This window comes from Poecilia reticulata, chromosome 14 (assembly GCF_904066995.2).
Source record: "Poecilia reticulata chromosome 14, P_reticulata-male-v2, whole genome shotgun sequence".
In the NCBI taxonomy this organism is placed as follows: domain Eukaryota; kingdom Metazoa; phylum Chordata; class Actinopteri; order Cyprinodontiformes; family Poeciliidae; genus Poecilia; species Poecilia reticulata.
In genome coordinates, this window is record NC_088843.1 from 14,347,304 (window position 1) to 14,372,206 (window position 24,903).

Sequence of the window (24,903 nt, forward strand, 5' to 3'; positions counted from 1 at the left end):
TCTCCATGCAATGATTTATTTTTTTTGAGGCAGAGCCAAATTCAGGAAGCTTTGAGAGAGTGCTGTTGTCAAGGCAACAAATCTGCGTTTCATATGAAGAAAGAGTCGCTCTGCCTCAGCTTGTATCATGACTGCCATTTGAGATTTTCTGATTTTCCTTTTCTTTTTTTCACTGTCAGATGTGACAGACTAGAAAGACAACAACCATCAAATGAATACTTTATCCAGTCTGGTTTGGATCGCGGTAACATTATCATCTTCCCCTGATTTATTTTCTCTTTTAGAGATGAAAACAAAACAACAACAACAAAAAACCTAAGAATTCCACTGTTCTTTTTCTGCCTCGTCTACTTCGCATTGATTTGGCATGACTTTCCATGATTGATTGTCACCTTGCCTTTGAATCCGTAGCAATGCAACATCAGCTTTGATCCACCAGAGCGAGCTATTCTCCAACACTTAGACCACATTTCTCCCGTCAGCTCTGAGCTGGGAAACGTGGCCTCCGCTGTGTTTTCTTGATGCACGTCAAGACTATCAGTTACAATAGCAACCCTCTCTTTGAGCTCTACGTGATCTAATGGAAGTAGAGACTGTATCACTGCTGCAGCTTGGTACTTTTATTCCAAGTATGGCTTTATATACAGGAAAAATAATATGTTCACCAATGTAGGTCAAAGTGTTGGTACATGATAAGAACCATATGCAATTGTCATTGATTTAAAGTTGAATTTCACAATTTAAAGGCATGAATTCAAAACAACGTCTAAACTATTTGATAAATGCAACAATAAAGAGAGAAAGAATATGTCAAAGATTTAATTACGAATGTCTTTGACCAGGGGTGAAAGTAGTTTTAAATTCTTGGGGGTACTATGACATAAAATGAATAAATAGCTGGGTGAACGCTGCATTCCAGAGCGTCCTAAACCTGAGCGTCACCAAGCGGTGTCTCGCTAAGGAAAGGGTTTTTCTGGAGGCATCGTCCATCCCCTGCTGTGGGAGTCTCATCCTCTCAGCTGTCTGTCAGCCCGGCAAGCATTTTTGTCAGAAAGACCTTTCCCCAGTTCTGCTAGAGCGGAGGGAGAAGAAGATGCCGTCATACGTGGGAAAGGACTATGACATCAAAAGTTTGCTGGAGTCTGTGCTGGTCTGGCTGGATTCGTTTGGCGGCGACACAGAGAGAGAGTTGTACGATAACGACTCTTGCTCCAACTGTGGAGCCACTTCCCTCAGGCTCCTGAACGACGGCGCCATGATTGCCCTTCCACCAGTGTTATTTTCAACCAGTATATCTACACTTCTTGAAAACTGGTTGGATTTGGCATGCAAACGCCGTTGTTCAGGCTGCGGGTCACCCTGGCAGAAAAAAACACTGCCTGGCCGATAACAAGGTGCTGGTGTTTTTTCTGTATAGGTTGACCAGGAAGCACCAAACCAAAGCCACTCAGACCATCGATGCGCCTGCAGAATGTGGGACGGAGACGTACCACCTGTCCTCCATCATCTGTGGGGATCCAAAGCTGACAGACTTCTCCTGTTATTTAATGAATGGAGAACGAACATTGAAGGCAGACAATGAGCATGTCTTCACTGCAGACAGCAACTGCAGTGAAGACATGTCCAACAACTGTTTCATTTACATTTATGAAAAGAAATGATCAGACACCAGAGGTTACAGTTTCTCCAGCCCCTCCTCTGGAAGATGGTAAATGGCCCTTTGGAGAGGAGCTACAAATATTAACATCGGAAGAAGTAAAACATCCTAGAAGACCTAATTAGTAACCATCTTGAGACTGGAGAAATCTGACTGGGACCAAACATGTGTCTGATTTAAATTTATGGGACAAAAGGTAAAAAGATTTGACAGGTTTCCTGTTTGCAGTTTTCTCTCCGGGCACTCCGGCTTCCTGCCGCAGTCTGAAATCTCCACTGAAACGATCCCGTAGGCGGAGGTGGGCCCTGGAGACGGGTCCGGCGGGCGGCGCCGGTGCAGGGGGCCCAGTCCCCCAGCAGGAGACTGGGCACAAAAGGGAGCACTGGGGTCAACACTGGGAAGGGGAGCCACAGGGACAGAGCACAGGGAGGCGGAGGAGCAGCGGAAAACTCTGGAGATGGCGGAGGAGCAGCGGGAGGCGGTCTTTACATTTGGAAATGTAAAGATGCTACGGTGCAGGCTCCCAGTTGCAACATTTTTTTTTTTTTAAATTACATTTTTAATCGACCTGACCTAGAATGTTGTCATCACCATCTGACAAAAATAAATAAAAAATAATTTTTAATGACCCTATTAGTGATATTTTTTACTCATTTTACAGTCAAATACTTCTCAAGAAACAAAAAAAAAAAATTTAAAACAAAAAACAACAAAAAGTTGATGGAGTCTGACGGGCTTGACACTGCATGACGGAGTTGACACAGAACTGAAGGTGGTGACAAACTAGTGAGTAAAATGAAAAACTTGGTACATGTGAAGTAATGCAATTTATGTAAAATACATTAAAATGAATTAATTGCACATTTAAGTGAGATTTGACAACAATTTCACTGAAATAGTCACAAAAACTGATGGGAGTTGATATCTGATGGAGTTGACAAAATGCCAAACTACCTCAATTTATATGATGTTATTCTGAAGGAGGCCATGTTGTAGCTCATCAGGTCCATGAATTCTTTACACTATACCAAAATTAAGTTTTTATTTCACAAAATTTCATCAAAGTTTTGTAAATTGTCAGTTATGGTGTTGACACATCATAGTTGTGACAAACAACTTAGGAATAAAAAGAAGAAAAAACTAATGAATAACATAAGCTAACCTGAGCTAACTAGCCCTCTTAGCAAAGGGAGAGAAAGGAAGTGGTCACGGGGTCCTCAGAAGTTCTGGTGCCCCCCAATAATGCCTGATTTTTTAAAAAATTATTTTCATTTCTGACAGTGTTGACAAAAACTAGGGGCAAATTTGATGGAGTCTGACGGGCTTGACACTGCCCGTCAGAGTTGAAAAATATATAAAAATTATTTTTAATTCAATTTATTGGTACTTTTATAATTATTCATATGACTACTTATACTTAATAGTCATAATATATAATTTTACTATTTCTTTAGTTGTTATAAATGTAGCCCGGGAAATACTTAGCCTCACAGGACACAATAACTGGGGTTCTTAATGTGCAGTATATTTTATTATCAGTTGGAACAGACTGAACATAGCTGTCTTGTTCCTTACTATTGTTCAAAAATCAGAACATAGGTGCACCAAAACATTCGGTAAATATTCATGAAATGTGAAATGTGGCAGATCTCAAAAGAAAATACAATATGTAAAAGAAAAGAAATAGAAATACGGCAGTGGCCTCTGGATTCGACAGTAATGTCTCAGTTCACTCTCAATGCTGGAGAACACCGATGATCGGACATCTTATTTTCACGTGCAGTAAATGGCCGCCCTGCACCGCATAGACAGGCTCCCGATTTTCTGCTGAAACTATCACCTGCCGATAAATCACATACAGTTCCCGTCCAAGTTCATCACATAGCATAGCAACACCGGAAGAGAACAAAATGCATTTCCGGCCCCGTCTTGGGAAACAGTAATCACCTTGAAACACTGCTCTCTGGTGGTCAAAATGTGCAGCACTTGAGACCAACTACCTGAACATATTTAAATGTGAAAAACATACACATAGGAAATAAAATTACATAACTGAAACAACATCACTTAATAACATTGCTACCGTAAGATACAAGAAACCCAACACTTTGAAACAGTTAAATTATTTAACCAAAATTTACCACCTGGCTACATAAACTATTATAATGTATTGAGTTCTGCTCCTGGACAAAGGATTTTACAGGCATCATCCACCGACTACAATGTTTAAAATAAAAAAAATATTCAGCTAATATACCATGTGTACCATGTAATACCATGTATACCATGTAATACCATGAAAATATACATTGTTGTGCGCACATGACCCAGGTTAGTTTAGTCAGATATTTGAAAAAATTATATTTTGTGTATATTTTATCAAATTTTCTGCTTTGTCCATAGGACGTGTTGTTTCCCTATTCTCAAGAATCACTGAGGCTATAATTAATGGTATAAATTTTGTTGTAAAATGAGGCAGAGTTAAAGCTTCGTGAAAACAGTTTCCAGGGTGAAATGGAACTGGCTCATGTTCATAGTTCATCAACTAAACATTATGAGTTAAATTCACAACCCTAATATGGCATAGTTTGTTTGTTTTTTTCTAATAATATTAATGGCTTCATGTGCTAGTTCCTACATTGCTTTAGTAATTACATAGGATGTGCAAATATGATGGCTGTCTGATTTTTCTCACGCAGTGGTCAGATTCATCCATCAGGGGGAGTCTAGCGCTAGCTACAGTGAAGATCACCGGAACTAAGCACCGTGTCCGGCTCTTTTATTAAAATACTTCTCTTCTTCAGGTATGAGTACATATAAACACATCTGTAGGTTGTAAATGAGTTTATTAACTTTCAGAAAGCTTCGAGGGGTTTTTTTGACTCTCCGAATGTTAACAAATTCAGTTGTTAGCTCTGTTGTTAGCTCCATTGTTAGCACCGTTGCTAACATACTGCTGTTTCAACGTTGATATCATTGTGTATGTTTGTAAGCTAACTCAGATAATAATCGCTGGAGCAGAAGCACCGTGTCCAGCTCTTTTATTAAAATACTTCCCTTCTTCGGGGCATTTACACAAACTGGGATTTCCAAGCTTATTTAAATCAGTCCAATTCTCTCCTGTCCTCTTTGCCCAAATGCTACAATTTAGCCGTGTGCTTAGAAAACTGTTAAAATGAACAAATGTTTGACTGTCAGAAAAATAAACTACTATAATTATGGCTGCAAATTTTAACTTTATAACACTTTTGCCAATTTCAATGGACATTATCGATTTACATCTTTATAAAAATCCTGATGGAGTCTCACGTCAGGTGACGAAAGCACTTCGATAAAACATCTGGGCTACAAATTATGAGATTCTTCTTCTGCTTTTGCTAATTTGTCCCACTTACATGCCGTGAATTTCTTTTTTTAATATTTTAATTTAAAGCAAAGATAACTTAAGTAAACACAAAAGGCAGTTTGCAAAGAAGCATTTAATCTGTAAAAGGAAACTGGCTACCCAAACCAACCTGGTCACATTCGAAGACGTAATTGTCCAATAAATCATGAAATTAACTATTCCTGTCCTCATAGCTGAATAAGCTGAATTCAATTTCAACTGCCACAATCTGGACTGCTTATTGCAAGACTGGTATTATTCTTAAATCACATTAATACGACCCGTTTGACAACAAGAAAAGGTCTCAGAAAGCAGCACATCATGTCCTGACCTAAAATGTCAGTGTTCAGGATTCAGTATGAGAAAGAGACTGAGTAAAGACGGCTTCCACGGGCGAGTTCCTAGAATCGGGAGGACTTGTCATTATTGATGAAGCCATGAAGCAAAAAAAAAAAAATCCCAAAAGAGAATGTTTGTGACCTTAAGTTCAAAGTACACGCTTGAGCTTAAGGTCACAAAAAAAAACCCAGAAGAAACCTGTATTTAATTTCAGATGGCTGGAGAGACAAGTTGGAATTGACTGAATACTGTTGTTTCTTTCCCTTGCTCATCTCCGCTGTGCCGTACCTGCAGCGGACACACACAGAGCAACAATAAAAACAAACCAAAAAAAAAACAAAACTGCATAATATATCAATTTTATATTTCTGCGGTTTAATAAAAAAAGAATGCCTTTTATTTCTAAATTTATCCATCCATCCATCCATCATGGTAAAAAGCCTTCAGTTTTTTTTTCTCCTCGGTCATACTTTTTTTTTTTTATTGATTCAACTAGCACTGCTCTCAGATCAAATGGGATATCTGATTTCCCTCTTGAGTGGGCTCTGTTTTTTTTGTTGTTTTTTTTTGTCCAGTTCTCCTTCCTGCTAAACCAGAGGAACACAGAGACTCCAGTGGCCAGCATCATTAGATCGCTGATTTGGTTGCACAGACTTTATTAAAGTTTATTATCTATATTCTACATCTCTAACGAGTCAGCCATCCTTGGAAACTTAGATTTTTTTTTTTAATCTATCTGCCCCATTCAATGAATACCTGATCTTTCTGATTTCTAGCGTAAAGAGATGGTTTTAAAACGTTGTAAATTATACAACCACCTTGTGCTGTCTCATCTATATAACCCCAAAATAAAACACACTGAAAGTTGTGGCTGTAACAGGACAAAGGTTAGCCAACGCAGCCGCTTTCTTCAAATCTACTGTTGAAGAGCAGCAACGGTGGACAAACACACAAATCATTTGACGGCCCTAAAAGCACAGAGATTTCCCTTGGGAGCCCGCGGCGAACAAACGGAATATAATCGAGAGCAATTATCGGACTCGAGGGTCATCAAAGAATCAATTGATAAGATGACTGATGGCTCGGCCGTCGGCTTGATTTTGCTGCCCTCAAGCGGCCAAATAGTTGAAAGTGAGCGTTAGATTTATCCCTAGAAATGATTATAATTATGAATATAGCTACAGTTGATGCAGCACAGACACGCTTTAATATTTTCTAATAATAACAATACAAATATTGTGCAGTTTGAGGTAGAAAATAATAATAATAATAATAGTAATAATAATAGTAATAGTGAGCAGGTTGACACATGACGATCCAAAGCAACCAAATATAAATAAGAACAGATGATTAAAAAAAAAAAAAAGATTTAAATATGGTAAAAGCAGCAGCGACTGTGGCGTTATGCGTCGCGCCTCGTCGTCACGAAGCCCACAGTAAGCCGTGAGGCTGAGATATTACACGCGTGTGTCCTATAAGCGAAGGGAGTCGATGAGACCGCACTGACGGAAGGGGGAGAGGTGGGCTCTTCAGAACGACGAGCCGTGGAGATCTGCGCCGGTGCGGGCATCGACGGACTTCACATCACTTGCCTGCCTGATTCCCCCCGAAACGTTTGATCGCGCCTCCCTTGTCTCCCTCTCACCCCCCCCCTCTCTCTCTCTCTCTCTCTCTCTCTCTCTCGCGTTCTCTCTCTCTCACACACACCATGAGGTCCAAGCGGAGGATGCCCGCTCTGTTTGTTATTCCAGCCGAGAGAGAGCATCACGCAAGCGCGTAAAAGAAGAAGAAGATCCGACACCTTTTGGAGCGCTCTTTCATATTTCAGGACGAAACCCTCCGGTGTTTCTTTTATTTTTCTCTCTCATTCTGTCTCTCCAAGGGCCGCAGCGACTGCGCGCATCCCACCTTGGATTATAATCAGCGTGGACATATGGGGGAAAAGAGGACACATCAGTGCGTTCACTTTTGAAGCAACGCACAGGGTCTTGACGCTACTGCGTTACGCATCTGTTTCCCTGCGAGTCTCTTTTTTTTCACCCCCCCCCGTCTTTCTCTCCCCCCCCCCCCCACCCCGTCCAGATCCCCGTTGAAATAGGGTTCTCTGCAGCATTTCTTTAGCCTCAGAAAAGTCAAATATCGGTGGTTAAATAGGGTGGTGGGTGGGGGGAAAAACAGACCGAGGTGTGTGTATAGTCTGAGAGGACCGACAGGAGCAAGAGGAAGAGGTGGTGGTGGAGGAGGAGGAGGACGGACGGGGTGCAGAATGAGGTGTGTTTTCTCTCTTTTTTGGGAAAAGCCGGAGAAAGACGGGAGAAGGTGTATAAGCCAGCTGCTCTCTTGAGAAATAACGGCGATCTAAGGAGGAAATGGCCTAGCTAAAGCAACATAATAATAAAGAGCAGAAGAATCGTGCTGTGGATGGACGGGCCAGCGTCATCGACATCATCCTAAATCCCCGGCGCTCGCATCGCCTCTTTAAGGTAAACCCATATGTTGCCCAGCGCATCCTAAACCCTCTCCCCCTCCTCCCCCTCTCTAGATCTTCCTCCTCCTCTTCCTCCTTCTGTCTGTCATCGTTCTAAATATGTGCGCAATATTGGTGACTTTGCACATTGCGCACCTTACTCATCTTGACGCACTGAGAGAATGAGGTTTCAGTGGAAGTGGTTGCTATAGCACACATTTCCTTCCTTACAGGAGTGTAAAGGAGAGGCTGGGTGGTGGTGGTGGTGGTGGAGGGGCGCCTTGGATTGGCCTTGCCTGTTGATAAGTTGTCACATCCCAAGATGATCAGCTTACTTTGTATAAGCAGCGTGCGGCCGCCAACAAGAAGACATCAGAGTGATTTAATTGGAATCAGCTCATCATCAGTCAGACCGGTTGCTCTTCTCAGCAGGACCCTCATTTCCCTCAGATGTGAGGGTATAGATCATTCTGATAGGGATTTTTATTGCGCCGAATGATGACAGCTTAATTAGACTCGCAATGCTCCTGAGCTGCAACATAACTAATCTTTAGCAGGGGTGCGTGCGTGTGTGTGTGTGTGTGTGTGTGTTGATTTAGAAGATGCACCTCTGAAACCCACAGAAGCGTCCCCCGTCCTTCCCCTCCACTTCCCCCAAGACTAGAAGATGCAGATCAGGGTTTGTGAATTAAATGCACACACTCCCATTAATATTCAGCTGTGGTTGGGCAGCGCTCGGTTAATGGCAGACAACAGGACCTCTGTTCTGACAGGTCACGGATGAGAAATGGTGTCGTTAGATTTTTGTGGAAAGGCACTTTTTTTTTTTTTTTTAGTTATTATCGTTATCATGATTATTTTTAATAGCTTCACTAAAAAGTAGCAATAGAAAGTGGATTTTCTTTTCTCTCCTTTTTTGTAGGACTGGGCAGAAGCTGAATAAGGCTGAGGTCTGGAATACAAACAAACAATACATTCCTGAATGATTGCTTTTCCTTTTCCGAAAAAAAATGTGGTGCCTTTAGCTTTACATGGAAGTGACATTTAAAATCCATCAAAAAAAAAAAAAGCTATAATAAAGTACCTTTGTAAACTTTGTGGAGGATTTCTCCTGGCGCTTTCGGTGAAATGTTGAAAGAGCTGTGATTGCTCTCCATAGGCCGTCATCACGTCAGCCCGGTGGATGGCGTTTGGCCTCTTACTCAGTTGCAAAGCGAGGATTGGTTTTTATATATTAGAAAGAAAGATGAAGTAGGGTGCTAGTTCTTAATTGGGATCCCAACAATTGCCATTGACGTATTTTCACTGGGATTTTTTTTGTGATGGACTGACACATATTTTCAGAAAAATCATAAATATCTTTTAGATTTTCTTTTAAGGGTGGCATGTGTTGGGATTCAGCCCCCTCTACTCAATTCAATTCAGTTTATATGTTGCCAATTCATAGCAAATGTCTTGAGGCACTTTACAAAAAAAAAAACTATTTCAATTCATGTGTACATTCTAAGTATCCTTGGATATGCAGCATTCTTTTCTTTAGCATTAGCATTTAGCGACAGTAGACAATGGCTTACATTGTGTAAAAGGTAGTTGACTTTATAGCAATCTTTCGTACAAAGCATGCATGCAGCGATAGTGGAGAGGAAAAATTCACCTTTAAACAGAAGAACCCAACAGCAGAACCTGGTTCAGTACAAGCGGCCATCTTCCACGATGCTCCTAAATGAAATCCAGTGCAAACTACTGCATCTAATTGTCACCTAATTGATAATGAGGATACTTTTTGCGTGTAATTTAATATAATTATAAATCAAGGCCATGCAGGAGAATATTAGTGAACAAACAGGATCATGAAAACCCAAGGAGCTCAGCAGATCAGGGATCAGGTTGTAGGGAAGTTTTAAATAGGGCTATAAAGCCGTTTCTAGAGATGTGGATGTTTCAGGGAAGTACTGTTCAATAAATGACCCAAAAACCCCCCAAAAAAAAGAGCATGGCACAGCTGTAAACCTACCAAGCCATGGCCGTCCATCTGATGTCTCGATAAGACAAGTATTAACCGTAGACTCCTTAAATCTGATCTTTATGGAGATGGGGAAAGAATAAAACCATTAAAAGTCAAGTCCGTGGTTTGCAATAAGCAGCGTAGCAGATAGGACGTTGTCCTGTCTGCTACGCTGAATAGCAGAACGTAGTTAAAAATTAAACTACGTTCATTTTTAACGTAGCTTAAAACGAAAAACTACGTTATTTTCATTTTAAATCCCAAACTAATGTTGCGCATGACCCTGAACACAACATCTCTACGTAGATTCATTCTGGTTGCTGCATTGTAACTTTTGGGATGCTCATGTTTATGGGAAGATAAAAACATAGAGGAGTCTTCTTGGAAGAAAACCTGTTGATTGTGGGGAGCAGAAAGTTAGATCAGAGCGGTATTCTAGTGTAAGAGGGGCCTAATTCAAGTTTTTACCTAAACTCGATGAAGGAACAGGTAGCAAAACAAAAATCAATGTCTGAGATTTTCTCCATCCAATCTGATGGAGTTTGTTTTTTTTTTTTTTTTTTTTAGTTACTTTGCAAAGAAGAATAGAAAAATATAAGTCTCTAGGTGTTCAGAGATGGTAGAGACATTAAGAAATCAATAACTTTGAAGGACAGAATACAACTACAGGCCACACTTCTACAGGTTTAGAATTGTAAAACAACTACAAAACCATGTATTGTTTCTTCTTCTTTTTTTTTTTTTTTTGGTTTATTACATACAACCTCAACAAAATACTCTGTAGGTTTTTGGTTTTAATGTCTCAAAATGCAAACAACTCCAAGGGGCCCGACAAACTCGTGCAAAGGGGATGCATATATCTGTGAAAAATACAGCAATATTTGGAAACCGGTGTCATCCACCGTGCCTCGGGGAACATGTGCAAGCCCAGCGTTAGAACATAAAACCCTGTTCCTAGCCATTTTCCACTCACCCAGAAGAGAACACGGTGATCAGCATCGTTCCCAGGCCACAGCAAAAAAACCCAGCAGAGCCGCTATTGTGGCACGCACAGTGTCAGCCGGTTTCCAGAGAGCATACGGAGGTTAAGTGAAGATAGATGGAGAGAAAAAGAAAGAATGACTGTTTAATGGATTGGATGACAACATTAGGGGGAGACTTACAACCCAGAACAAAATGTGTCAACTTAATGAGGTATGTTTGGCCGATATGGCTGTGAGTAAGGTGAAGTGTTCAAAAGGGTAGTTTGCTCGCAAATGGAAAAGGGAGTTGTTGCTTATTTGTTGGGCTGTTTGTGTAGTTTCTTTTCCTTTAATAGTCCCTTTGTAATACCTTTAATTTGTAGACAGGAATTCTGTTTACTTTTTATAAATATAAATTGCACTGCGCTGTTTCTAAGAAATATTCTTTTCCACATATACAGCATTTTATGCTTAGCTAAAGACAGGAATATTGAGATGAATAGGTAGGTAAGATGTATAACAGATGTCAGGTTAGCTTCCTGAGCCTGTAGACCTGCACACTGTAATTGAAAGGCTGCCAGCAGTAAAGCACCACATCCACGAGTTGTAAATCCTAAAGGTTTACGTAACACGTGGTTGTAAATTGAACTGATAGACTGAAAATATATCCGTTGGACGCTAAACAAACTGAAAGAAAACATCACACTTTGAGCGAGTGTGTTCGAAAGTCACAAAGTGTTTGGATTCAGGTTCTGCACCTATTCTGCTCAGGGTTGGATCGTTTCTCTGACAATATTTTTGTAATTTGATTCTCAGGATGGTTCGGGTATTTTTCTATAACCCTCTCAAAGTAGCTTGTGAGAATTGTGGCCCTTTCCTCCTGACGGAACTGCTGTGACTGAGTCCAGTTCGTAGGCGTCCTTGTTCACATTCAACTTTCCAGATTTGAGGCTTTGTAATGGACAAAACTTCAATTTTGTTGTCCTTCAGTTTGCTAAAACTGTCACTATGATGTGGCATCATAATATGAGACAGATAATCATATTGAAAAACATTGAGCTCCTCTGCCGCCTCCCTGTGTTCTTACAGCCCTCTGCAGAAATACACAGCTCCAGGTCAGAAACAACCAATCGCAGCTAGGAGGAGTGTCTTAGTTCTGTCTAGGACATGGTGATAGTTTTAACAAATATGCAAAGCACATATTGGTTTTATAAAAACTACCTACTGCAGCTTTACGCTTTAAGTAGGCACTTTATTACTTTATGTTGTTAAGTGCACCAATCCCTCCTTACACACCCCTGTACTCCACAGCTGTGATAGTGTCCTCAGGCTTGCAAGCTGTTTTTTGCTCCAGGTATAATTTTTTATTACAATGCCCAAACATTTGAAGTTTAGTTTTATCAGAACACATAATATGTGTCCAAAACTGTTGGTAATCTGTCTTTTTATCCTCCTTTTGGAGTAATGACTCCTTTCTAGCGGAGTGGCCTTTCAGTCCATGTCAGTGCATCTCTCATCTCACAGTGGATTATGGTATATTTTTGCTTTTGCTAGTGTTCTGCGTTTGATTTGGACATTTAGCATTAGAACGCGTTCAACACCAAAGTAATCTCCTTCCAGAGGAGCATGATGGCCGGTGTAAATATTCGAAGTGATGAACGTGGCCTTCAAACATCTAAGTAATTGCACCCACGCATGAACAGTACTTGTAGAGGTTCACTATTCTTTTTTTTTTTTTCCCCTGGCTGGTTTGATTTAAGCGTCCCATGATGCCGCACAAGTTTGGGTTTCCCTCATCCTTTCTGTTTGTATTTTATGTCACAATACAGTGAAATGTGAGCCAGTCCCAGAAGGACCGTCAGCATGATTGTGTCAGGAGGTTGCTTCCGTGGTTTTTATGTTTGCATTCTGTCCGGCCTCTGGTGTCATGTTTTGCTTTTTTTCATATATATATATATATATATATATATATATATATATATATATATATATATATATATAAGTTCACTTATGTCTGTCTTAGTGTTGTTGGTGGTGTTTGCGATTTACCACTCCTCTGCGGTAGTTGTATCCTATTTCCATGCTCTGAAACCCAGTTACTTCCCTTTTATGTGCCAGTTTATGTGCTTCTTGTAAAACCTCACACCTTAGCACTGTTCTGTTGCCTATCGCCAGCTGTGTGCGGGCTTCTTTGTTTTCTATTTTTCTTTTTCTGGACGTCTGTGTTTGCCTTTTGCCTCGGTTCCTCTTCGGGTTTTTTTTTTTTTTTTGATTTATGTTTGTTTTCTGGGTTCCCTGCCCTGCGGCGTCTTTTAGTTATTAAAGTTTCTGTGGTTATTTAATTTGCCAGGCTCCTGCTCTGCTACTCTGTGTTTGGGTCCTTCACTTCGACAAGGCCGCTTGACAGATTTCGAACTCGCATCAGTGTACGTGTCAAACCCATCGGAAACCACTCGTGAATAGAAGAAGGCTGTTGTGCATATCTTGAGCTGTCAACAGATCATCTGAATCATTTTTGATTTGGAGGTTGGATATTTGGATTGAACTTTAACTGTATTTCTTTTTGTTACCCAAAACAATGCATCTGAATGTTTTTAGGCAGCCATTTATATTTATACATTCTCTTACATGACTGGCCTGGTTTCCACACAGAGCTTCCACATCTTTAAATGATTTATTTACTTCATACTGGGATGTAGTAGTCGTTGCCAGCCAAGGCTCTGAGATTTTAATTTCAGCATGAAGATGTCATAAGGCAGGTTAAAGTGACCCAGCTCGCAGTCACGTCGCCATGGAGGAGAGGCGCAGGAGAATAGCTTGACCTGACCCATTATCCTTGAGCAAAGTAGAACCGCAGAAACGCCCATTCAGACGCCATGGTAACCTCCTTCGTGCGGCGTCACATTAACAGTCGTCCATAAGATAAACCAGGATAAGTGCCGTCCTGTCCTCTTCATACTGGGAGGACTCACACCCAACCCCATTAAAGTATCACTAAATTTAATGTGCCTTTTGTTAGCACCACAGGCGAAAGCTCATTAAACGTGGCACCAAGACAGAGTTCTCCTCTTCAGTTCTTTAAGCATGATCCATTAAGCGTGCCGCGCCATTTTATTATCTGGGGATATTTTCGGCCAGTTATGCAGGAGCTGGAGCCGGCGTTCAGACCTGGCACGGGTTCTTGGAGAGAAAAAAAAAAAAGATTCCTTACAAGCTGTGGTGGTGTGTCATTGAACTACACGTCCAAGGCAGCTGGTCCTCTTGTGAAAGGTGTGGGACGTTCTGCTGCTTTTACACCTCTCATCTCCATGCAAACTGTGCTTTTGCTGAGAAAAGGAGAGCGTTTCAGAAATCCCCTTCAAAATGGAAGTTTTCTTTTGTTTTTTTAAACTGTTGTCGGTTGACGCGTCCTTGGCACACAAAGGTTTCGAAGGAATCTAGGTCATCTTAGCCTAGTTAGTGCATCGCTTGCTATGTTGCACAGGCAGCTCTTTAAAAAATGAGAATATTAAGCGAAAGTTCTATATTTTTCATTACAAATAGAGTTACACATCTTGGAACTCGTGGTGGCACAGTAGACAGCAGAAAAACTCAAAACACCTGCAACGAATTTTCCATGGGCTTTTATCATGGAAAATCTTTTTTTTTTTTTTTAGCCCTTATGCAATTTTTTGTATACTCTCAGTACTTTTTGGGTCATATTTTTTAGTCTGTTCATTTTTCTCTATTCCCTGCTATGTTTTCTCGTCTGTTATGTCACCACATTTGCTGTGGAACTGCTAAACAAGGTCTTGAACTTTCGACTAACCAGTTTTGTGAATCCAAATGAGTTTTTTCCTCGCTGCAGTGTCGTAGTCCAAGTTCAGATATGCCAAAGTTGCAAGTAGGCACGTCAAGATGTTTGGTTCTTGGGTGTGTTAACCCGCACGATTCCTTACGCCATCAGAGCCCCCTTTGAAGTGTCTGGTTAAGTTTTGTTTTCCTTGGGAATGTAACCAGATCAGTAGGGGAAAGCCGGTTCACGCTTGTGGATAAGTGCTTCAGCAACCTCCACCGGTATCTGGAGGAATTTTCCGAAATGCATGCAACAATCTTGGGGAAAACTGCTGAGTTTACAGATGCCCAGAAGACAGTTGTTGTCAGGAAGGGTAGACCGCAGAGGTCATCGCTAAAGAAGCTGGTTGTTCACAGCGTAACACTTTTATGGGACGTTGAGTGGAAGGCAAAAGGACTTTGCACCTGCCTGCACTGCCAAAGTTGCCAAAAGCTGATTCAGTGAGCATGGCAGTACTGTGCTTGACTGGTCATCAAACTTTACTTGAATTGTCAAGAGGAAGATGAGAGATACCAGACCCAACCATCCAAGATGATCTGAAGCTATCAAAGCAATTTGAGCTTTTTTTTTTCCACCGTAGCAAATCGACAAGCTTGATCACCTCCATGTCACGCCGGTGATTTATCCAAAAGTGCACCCAACCAAGTTTTGAGTGCATGAAAATGAACATGATTCTCAGAAACATCCGTTTTCCCCGGATCTTATGTAATCTTAAAAATTTTTTGAGACACTGCATTTTTCATTTTAATCCGTCATCTTTTGGCCACAGTCATGAAAATTACAAGAAATTGAGGCTTGAAATATTTACCCTATGGATAATAAATGTATGCAATACATGAGTTTCACTTCCTGAACGTGACGTTTTTGTTCTTACTTTTTAACAATATGCTAATTCTTTTAAACGTAGCTGTGTGGACGATATGCAGGAAACCAAATCCACATTTGTTCTGTTTTATTGCAGACCTTCCTAGATTTATCTAGACCTTGTTGTGATTAAACTTTGACCGTGTACCTAAAGGCGCAGTCCTGCTGTTTTATGACGTTCTCTTAACATCTGAAAGCAGGGGACTCTTGGTCAAGTTGTTGAACCATGCTGTTTGGATCTGTCTTAACCTGAATGCCCACATTTGATAATATTTTTAGGTTTGCTTTAGTCCAGTGTTTCACTCAGAAGTGTGACGACTTTTTTCTGTAGCAACACAGAGGGCAAAAAGGAGCAGGTTTTTGACTATCTTGGAGAAGAAAAAGAAGGAAAAAACAGCCAAAAGAATAACCTTTGAGTGAGAGTTTCAGTTAAGAGGTGGGCATACAGATGCATAAAAACATTACAGATGGAGAAGTTTATATCACACAGGCTTAGCGGCCGAGTGGATGGCATTAATACTGCCTTCCTTTTTACCTTATCAAGGTGTTTCAATTGCAAGTCAGAATTTCTGTAAGCTTTTCTTGATTCTTGATTTATTTATTTATTTTACTTCAGGGAGGTTTAAGCCTCTCAAATGTCCTGCTCCCAACTTTTACAATAAATGTTAGTTTACTTAGCCTCACCCCAAGTCCATGGCGAAAGTGATTCCTTGCTCACTTTGTTTGCTATAGACGCAAAGACTTGATGCTTCTGTAGTTCCCGTTTTTAAAGCAAAAAATAAATAAAAAAATGTAACTAATGCACAGGTCCAAACTGGAATGAAAAAGTGGGAAGACAGAAATATTAAGAAGTTTGAGTTTAATGCCAAATGCCTCTGTTCTTAATGAAGTGGAGTCCAACCAAGGAGCCAGAACCTCTATTAATGACAACCCGCATTGCTTATTGTCCTCCAGCCTCTGTGTTCATGACCTGAAGTGTCATTTAATGATCCAGCCAAAGAGTCACTCATCTAATTCATCAAGAACCTGGTCATGATCCCTTAAATTTGCACATTTCCTAAAAATGTATTTAATTTCACTCACGTTTTTCAGTCACATGTAGCCTCCACATGCTCTCTTGAGCCATTTTTAAATGTCATTGAGAAAATGTGACTCCTTGCAGCTTTTACCTCATTTTTGTGGTTAGTCTGTCTTTCTTCAACTCTTTTTTTTCCCCAATATTGTTGATATTGGTATGTTAAGTATTTAAAACTTTTCACATATTATGAAAATGAAATATTGAATGAATAAATTAGTATCCTAGCTAGTAGTTCCACCTGGTATTATTTATTTTTTTTGTATTTCTGTCTGCTGTTTTGTACTTACGTCTGTTCTTGAAAACAGAGCAGTGTAAGCCTAGCTAGCTGTTATAAATACTGTGCGTTAACAAGCTGAGCGTCGCCAAAGTGTCAAATTTTGAAACAGCCATTTTAAAAGCAGATTAGAATTGATTGACCAGAACAACAACAGGATGGAGTGCATCTAATATCTCCCCTACACTTCATCACTGTGACAGCGCAAATATCTTATATATATTGGCACCCACGTGGAAACCGTGGTGTCCTGATGAGCGGCGCTACGAGTCAATAAGAGTTACGGGGTGCTTAGAGAAACAATCTATATAAAGATGTCATGTGAAGGCTGTGTGACCCTCAATTTTCGTTTGGCTGGAAATTGATAGATTTTGATCCAGTTTTGAAGCATTTTGTAATTTAAGGCACAGCGAGCAAAGAGATTAGTCTCACCAAGACGGTGTGTGAAAAACACACACAGAAAATATACAGTTTCATTATTCAGTTTTTTTTTTTTAACTATTATTGAATTGTGGTAACAAAGAAATCGTATAAACAATGAAGAATGACATAAAGATGTACATCAGGAGAAAAAACCCCCCAACAATCCAACTGTGAGCAAAAGAAGCAGGACTAATATCCATATTGGTGAACTCTTACAATACAAAGCGCGTAGCGCATGCTGTGTTACGTTTAGTGAGGTCTTCTTGAAGTGAAAATGGTTGCCCAATATTATAAATATCCGTGCCAAAAAATAGTATACATGCTCTCCTGTATTTCAAAAATCATCCCTTCTTAGGATGTTGTCAAGGTTCATATTCGCACATGAAAGTGTCAGCTCCTTCCTCACTCCAGCTGTGATATGACTTCAGCTATAGATAAAAAAAGGGCTTTCTTTATTGCTGTGGGCCACAGCTATAATGTTGACTTGCTGTGTGTATTCACTGGTTTACGTCAGAGTGGAAACAGCTCTTGATCCGCAGTGCTGTATGTATTTCATCTCCAGCAGTAAAGCCGATCCTATAGACTGCTCGAGTTTATGAATTATAAATGTAAAAGCGTACGGCCGGGCGCTGTTGATGCGGGCAGAGGCATCGTCACTGTAAAAACTCTGCTAAACCCTGAATCAGCTCCTGTTACTATGTGCTTTGTAGTCCTGTGGGACGGACTTCCGATGCTGCATTTAAACATGGAGACGGAGCTGTGTTAAGTGCAAAGCATTAAGGTTAACTTAGCAGGGATGGCAGGTTTTTTTTTTTTAAAAACAGCATTTTTGAAAATAATAAACTGTCATATTGTTTTGTTTTTTTTACTTTCCATCACATCACTTTTAATTTCAGGAGAGAACACGGAGAGCCAGTTAGCCGTTAGACGAAGAGCCGATTATGACAGATTGCATATTTGTAACTCCTCGCTGAGGTAGCCTCCCGCTGCTCTGTAAAGACCTACTTGCACCGTGTGCGCCATTAAATCAGATCATGATTTTGCATTATTTTAAAAGGCAGCTTATTGTCTGGCATTTTTGATTAAAACGGCAGGGGTCCGTTGAGCCCGCTCCGTTAACACATTCGTCATTTTTTTTCCAGTTTTTGACAAGCCAGCCGCCTTAAGAAAGTCTAAAACCACAATCTGCGTTAATAAAGTAAGCAGATCTGTTTGCTAATTAGACGGTGCTGAATCTTAATAATTACATCATTGATCTTGGACAAGGACGTTTGCTGCAGCATTCTGTTGTACCGCTGGAGAATGTTTGCTTCACTGGCTCTGATCTGTCAAATCAAGCGCTAACGACACAGCTAACTTTACGGCCTAATGTTAGCTGTTTTAGTGTTTTAGCATTTCAAATGAAGCCAGCTGAAACACAAAAACTGCAAGGAGCTGGTAGAATGCAAACTGTTTTCTACGGAGGCTGTTTATTGAGAATGCTACAACAAGAAGCCAACAGTTTAGCAAAGTTGCTCAGTTTTATTCCTTTGCTGAGTCCAATTCTCTCTCTCATTGATTACACTGGATTTGGAAATGTTGTCAGAGCCATTTGGACATGCCACAGTTAAAACAAGGGTCTGAGTGATCTAAAACGAATACTCTGTGTAATGGTAACTGTATTAATAAACTGGCTAATCCTTAATGAATAACAATCGAAGATCTCAAAAATGTAACTGTTTTGTTTGTCAAAAATAACAGTAACATTTTTATTTAACTGCAGAGCTGTGCGACATTGACAGTTCTCTCTCTCTCTCATAGATGTCTATTTATAGTGACGTTGATAGAAAGCATTGATAGGGGATAAAATCAGTTTTTTTTAATCCAAAGAGACCATGTCAGCACACCGGGAGTGACGATTACTTACAGATAAATCGAGGGGCGGTCGTGGACAATTATTTGCGTGTGAATACGGTCAGCTGTTCTGCTAGTTCAGATCGTCCAAACGGTCCACCGTCTTCAGAGCTGGCAGATGGAGTCTTATCCGGGAAGATTGCTTCTGTTTCTAAATAATTAATCGAAATTTCTTCTTCTGAAATACTAGATGTTCAAAATGAGAGGAGAGTGAAGTTGGCAAACTACAATCTTTCTTGTAAAGGAGTCTTTTCGGTGAAGTCTAAGATTTTAACAAACACTTCAAGGTGGGATTGGTGCATCTTGTGAAAGGACATATTTGAACGTCAGTTGTGTCTTTTACTCTCCTGACTCGGCATGCGAGTTAGTCACAGACCCACATCGGCTGACTTGTATAGAGCCAAACCAGCTTTGCATGTCAAAAGGGTGATGCAGCGATGATGTACGGTCTGTGTGACCAGCCAGCTGTACGATCTAAATGCATTCACTATATTGAGCTCGTCTACCATTGTTGTCGTGGAAAGAAGGGAACGCGGCGGCTTGCAATGCAGATTCTATGCACGGAGCCGACACCGAAGGAGCCGAAAACATCCAGTCATCCAACACTTCCGGCTTTATTTTTTAAATCCAGCAGCTGTGTGGAATACTGTTGTATTCATTTCTGATTTCTGAATGGTAAGAGGTATCCTAGGGGTGGCTTGTTAGTGGGAAAAGGTTAGTAATTCATGGGGAAATAGCTCTGTCACTTCTGGTGGTTTTTGAGAAATCCATATTTTTCCAATTGTGGACGTTTTATTGTTAATGTAGTTACATTGTTAAATCATATAAAAGACAAAAGGGTTTTTTTCTTCATAGTTTATTAAAGAAAAACTAGCTGAAATTGGAACTGGGAGGCCAGAGCTTTGCACAATTGCAATTGGCCACAGAATTTGATTGGTTCATCCACATTAAACCACATTTTTTTCCTCTATTGTGTTAAAGTCAACCAATATATGAAGGACAATTTAAGCCACAATTCAGTTCCGTGTTTTTTTTTTTTGCTCATCCAGTCTATGTAATACAACGACTTTTATTTAGATTAGAACAGATAATATCCCAACTCTCATGTTTAAACAGATGCATTGTGGGGTTTTTTTTTCATTTCTTCTTTTTATCAGACTGGTTTTGGAAGTGAGTCTCCCTTTACTTACTTACTTACTTACTTACTTACTTATGAATAAGCAATGTTAAAAACACAAACACACAAACAGCTTGTTTAGTTATTCTTAGGTTCCCCTGCCAGTATTGCAAGGGTAACTGCATTTATACATATGAAGCACTACTTCTACATTTTTATTTCCATCAGAAAATGGTTATGCGCTCCCAAGACAGACTACCAACTGTACGTGGGTTATTCCAGTCTTCTTGAACACTTGTGAATTATTAATTTGTTTGGATGCTCAGAACATAACTGGACCACTGTGCATTACCACAGTGGCTGGAGAGCCCGGTTTCATCAGTAGCGAAGGACACAAGCCTCACCAACAAACTCCTGCACGCCAAATGGATCCTATAAAGAAAGAACATATTCTGTCACAAAATGGGAGGCAGTGGGGGACCATGTGGTCAAAAGCAGCCATCACTATCTGGGAAGATTAAAAAAATAAGTCAAGTTCATTGTATTTCCTCTAAAACTGGACCTAATGCACTTATGCAAGTAAAATATTTGATTTAAATTAATTTGGCTTGTCTGGTGCTTCCTCCAAAAAATATGCTGTAATTGTCTGCTTTTTGTTAGATGCTAGTGTTCTCGTGTATTTTTTTTTAAAAAAACAATGCAAAGTAAGCACCATCAATAAATAGGCTTGTTACCTTATTTTTTAGACAATGTTTGAGTTTTAATGAGGCAGTAGAAGCAAAGGTTATATCTTTAGTAGTCATTGTATTTGTAAAGATGTTTCCTCTCTAAAATATAAAAGCTTGTTTGGATTGCTGGCTAATTTCAGCTTTCGATCCAGTTTAACAAACCCTAATCATTGAAATCAGAAATTGTGATGTTCTGTTGAGTGGTTTCAAACAAATTGAAGATAGGCTATTAAAAAAAAATAGAGTAAAACAGCCCCGTTTCTCAATTTAATGCCGGTTTAATCATTAGACAGGTCACTGTGAATGTAATGGGAAGTACTGCTCTGTCTTCTGTTAATTGGGTAAGCTCATAAAAAAGACAAAATCTCTTAAATTTGGTGACTTTTTTCTGATGATGTGTGTTTTTGCATGGGTTGCTCTGCACCCTCTCATCTAACCAGATGCAATGATCCAGCTACTGTACATGAGTCAGAGAGCCTGTTCTGCTACTAAGAAGGTTCCACCTTAACATAAAGGAGTCGGTACGTCTCGTCTTACAGGTTGCGTCTCACACATCTGCGTTGCTAACGTTTTCCAACCTTAAGTACGGGATTTGACCCACAATTTTCAACCTTAGATTTGAATTATGTAATTATTTATCTCTTCCGGTCTGCGGTTGAGGCGGAGACGCGTGTTAAACATGCAAACTGGCATTAATATTTACGCACCTTTCTGAGTTAGCAGCTATCTTGCTAGTGCTAATTCGACCAATTGCTTGCTAACCTAATGACAGCGAAGTATCAGCAGAAATAGCCGGTTCTTGCAGCATGATACACTATTGCCAGATAAAAATTAAGCAGTTTTGTGTTATTCATACTTGTGCTTATTTAGATATGACATATTTTGATAATTGTTTAGGAGGTGATGTGCAATTTAGCCCCAAAAATACGCAAGGGAAATAGATTTGCTTTTAATTTGGTTACATTTGCTTTTCCATTGTGATTAATGGGTTTAATTTACTTGCTGCAGCTTGTGGTACAGTTCTGCACGTGTTGATAACAGGATGGGCATCTCATATGAAACAGAAAAAAAATCATACTTATTTCGTCTCCAGACTTGGGAACAAACTGTGTTTTTAGTGAGATAATTTTGTTTGGGTTTTTTTTTTTTTTGACAGGAAGTACAGCAATTTGATGATTATAAGATGCTTGCTAATGAAGGTGTTTTTGCAGGAAGTCTCTGAGTTGTGGTAGTTTTCTGCTTCTTTAAATTAATGCCTCTAAACACTTTACCCAATTTACTTTTGCCTCTAAATGTTTTCTGTCTCGTCTCATGCTGCACATATGCAACTGTTTACCTGCTTGTGGTGTACCTCACTTTGTCAAGACTCTGTCTTGCTTAAGATTTTTAAAATAAAATAATAATTCATTCTGCATATTATGCCTGGGACGCAGACGTGGGGCTGTTACATAGCAGTCCAGAATTTCTGTTGTGACTGAGCTTAGATCTGGTTAAATGTTTTCTAATTTTCGCCCAAAGTAAGTGGTTCTCTGTCTAACATATGTCATATTTGAGGCAGCTTTGGGCTCAGTTAGAGGATTAAGAGGGAGGGATTTTACTCCTGAAAGAACTGTTTGCTAAATCTTAAGCTGTGTACTACCAGAAACTAAATTGCTTAGTACTCTGGTGTTTAAAAATTCATTTAAACATTTAATATATGTGTGTCTAAATGAGCTGCGGTTAATTCAATTAAAAATAAAACATTACCTACTATCACCACATATATTTATAAATATCTATTTTTCCTTTTCTCTTCAGCAGGGGTGCTCGGTTAGTTTCCCACATGTGCAACTATGATTGCTGCCATGATTCCAATAAGATATTTAACAATAATCTCATTTTGATTTCAGCATGTTTAAAATTGCAACTGAACAATGAAGGATATACTTTAAACTGGCAGGTTTTTTTTTTTTTTGGTTTATAGGGTTTAGAAAAGGCTAATCAAGCTTTTCCCTCCCAACTTATGCCTGCGAATTGAATAATTCCCTCCAAAAAAATCTTGTTAACGTTCGGTTGGTGTAGTACTTCATAATGCCACGTTCTTGTCTGTGAAACCTCTGGATCCTTCATTTTCTTGACCTCCTGCATATATTTTCTGGCACATTTTGCAAGAAACCAAACTGATGTGGTTATTTCAAGCACAGGACGTCTGTATTGCCTATCCACTGACAACTGTAACGACAGGAACAGGGGCTTTGCAACGCTTGTTCATGACAGTGCAGCCTTGGCGAGACCTCTGTCCCCCATTTCTTTTTTTGTTTGATGTAGGGCTGCATGATATAAGGATGGTATTTATTTATTTATATTGCTATTGCTAAAAATAGCTATAACGACACGGGTTCATGACCCAGTTCCCCTATAGCTTTTATTTACAGTTCTACAATGTTCCCACCATTCTCCACGAACTTCCGAATATCGCGGTCATGATGGATGTTGAGGCTTTGTATGCCGGTATAGTTCTTGTTAACAGTACAGGCACCATGTTTACGCTTTAATTTGGCTACTCAACGAACGTACTAAATTTCAAAATGCGTATATATCATTTCATTAGGGCATCTCATTTGAATCCTATTTTACGTATTAAACGCCACGTGTGTTAAAAGAAATGTCTCTAAAAGCCTTTGTGTTTGTTTCGCAGAGCCACAGTTATTTAGCTTACATGCAAAAGTACATTTTATTATTGGAGTGCAATTTTATCAGACGGTAGCTAAGATGTATTATTTATAGCGTGATGTAAATCTTTTAAGAACATGCTTGTTACTGTGATAACAGAGACTGCTTTAAGTTCAGCTAACGCATCAAATGAGTCTTTTTTTGGTATCGGTACTCTTGATTAAAATGAAGGTTGTGTAACATTAGTTTGTTACAAGAAAAAGACTGCAATTTATTTATTTATTTTTTTATATTCAATCTTTGGATGAAGGTTTTTGCCACAACTCTCTCCACCACCCTCCTCTTAAAACTTAAAAAGTCCATTTAAATTTCTATTGTAAGTCTTAGGACTAAATCCTAAAATGATAGCCCAATTAAGGAAGACAAAATATTAAGTTGACTTTTTTACAGTCTCTAAAGTTCTGTGGTTGAAAAGATCATATTTAAAAAAAAATCTCTTTACTGACTGACTCATAAATCAATATTACGGCATCTTAGGGGCATATATTCCTTTTTACTAAGCGATACAAGTCTTATTTGGTGCCGTCGCTTCTAAATTGGTCTGAAAAAAGACGAGAGTTTGCATTAAAGTTGGGGAGTGCGTGGCATATAATCTTTTATACGATTTGGGACGTGGACATTGATGATGAAATAATAACCAGCATAAAAAAAACAAATTAAAAAAAACGTGTCTTTGATGTTAATCTGTAACCTTGCTTTGGGGAACGCAAACGGGGAACATGAGCGCAGCCCGTATTCTGTACACTGAAAGGAAATGGAGTTGGAGAAGAGCCACGTCTGCAGGCGGTGTCAAACTACAGTACACGACTTCACCCGGAGGGGAACAAAACAGAAAAAATGCCGTGGCAGGTATTTATTAAAGAATCTAAGGATCAGTTTTTTTCTAGTAGTACTAATATTTTTGATGGTTCTTAATATCCTAAGTTTGTGATCGATTACCGGTCTCTGGACTTCCTACTGCGGATCTTTGATATTTATTTAAATTAGTAGCTGAGGGGCTATTGCACTGCATATGTTGGAGCTTATGTTATTGAATATCACAGTTCGTGTTGTATTACTGAAACAGCAGTGTGTGAAAATCCCTAAACAAAGTAGATATGTACTGTTTACTTTTCCTGCCAAGATTTTAAATCCATTTTAATGACAGAGGTTGAAAGCTTAAAA

At 39.6% G+C, this 24,903-nt stretch overlaps 1 protein-coding gene across 2 annotated transcripts in view; it reads left to right on the plus strand.

The window, feature by feature from the left end:
* Positions 1–6,362: 6,362 nt before the first annotated feature.
* The window catches only part of nlgn2b (neuroligin 2b), an 84,601-nt gene continuing 66,060 nt past the window's right edge, over positions 6,363–24,903 (plus strand). The window contains exon 1 of one of the 2 annotated variants that reach the window (XM_081615285.1): positions 6,363–7,864. The gene's annotated coding sequence lies outside the window, so the exon portion shown is untranslated. The remainder of the gene's footprint in view (positions 7,865–24,903) is intronic. The other variant, XM_081615284.1, reaches the window with a different exon arrangement.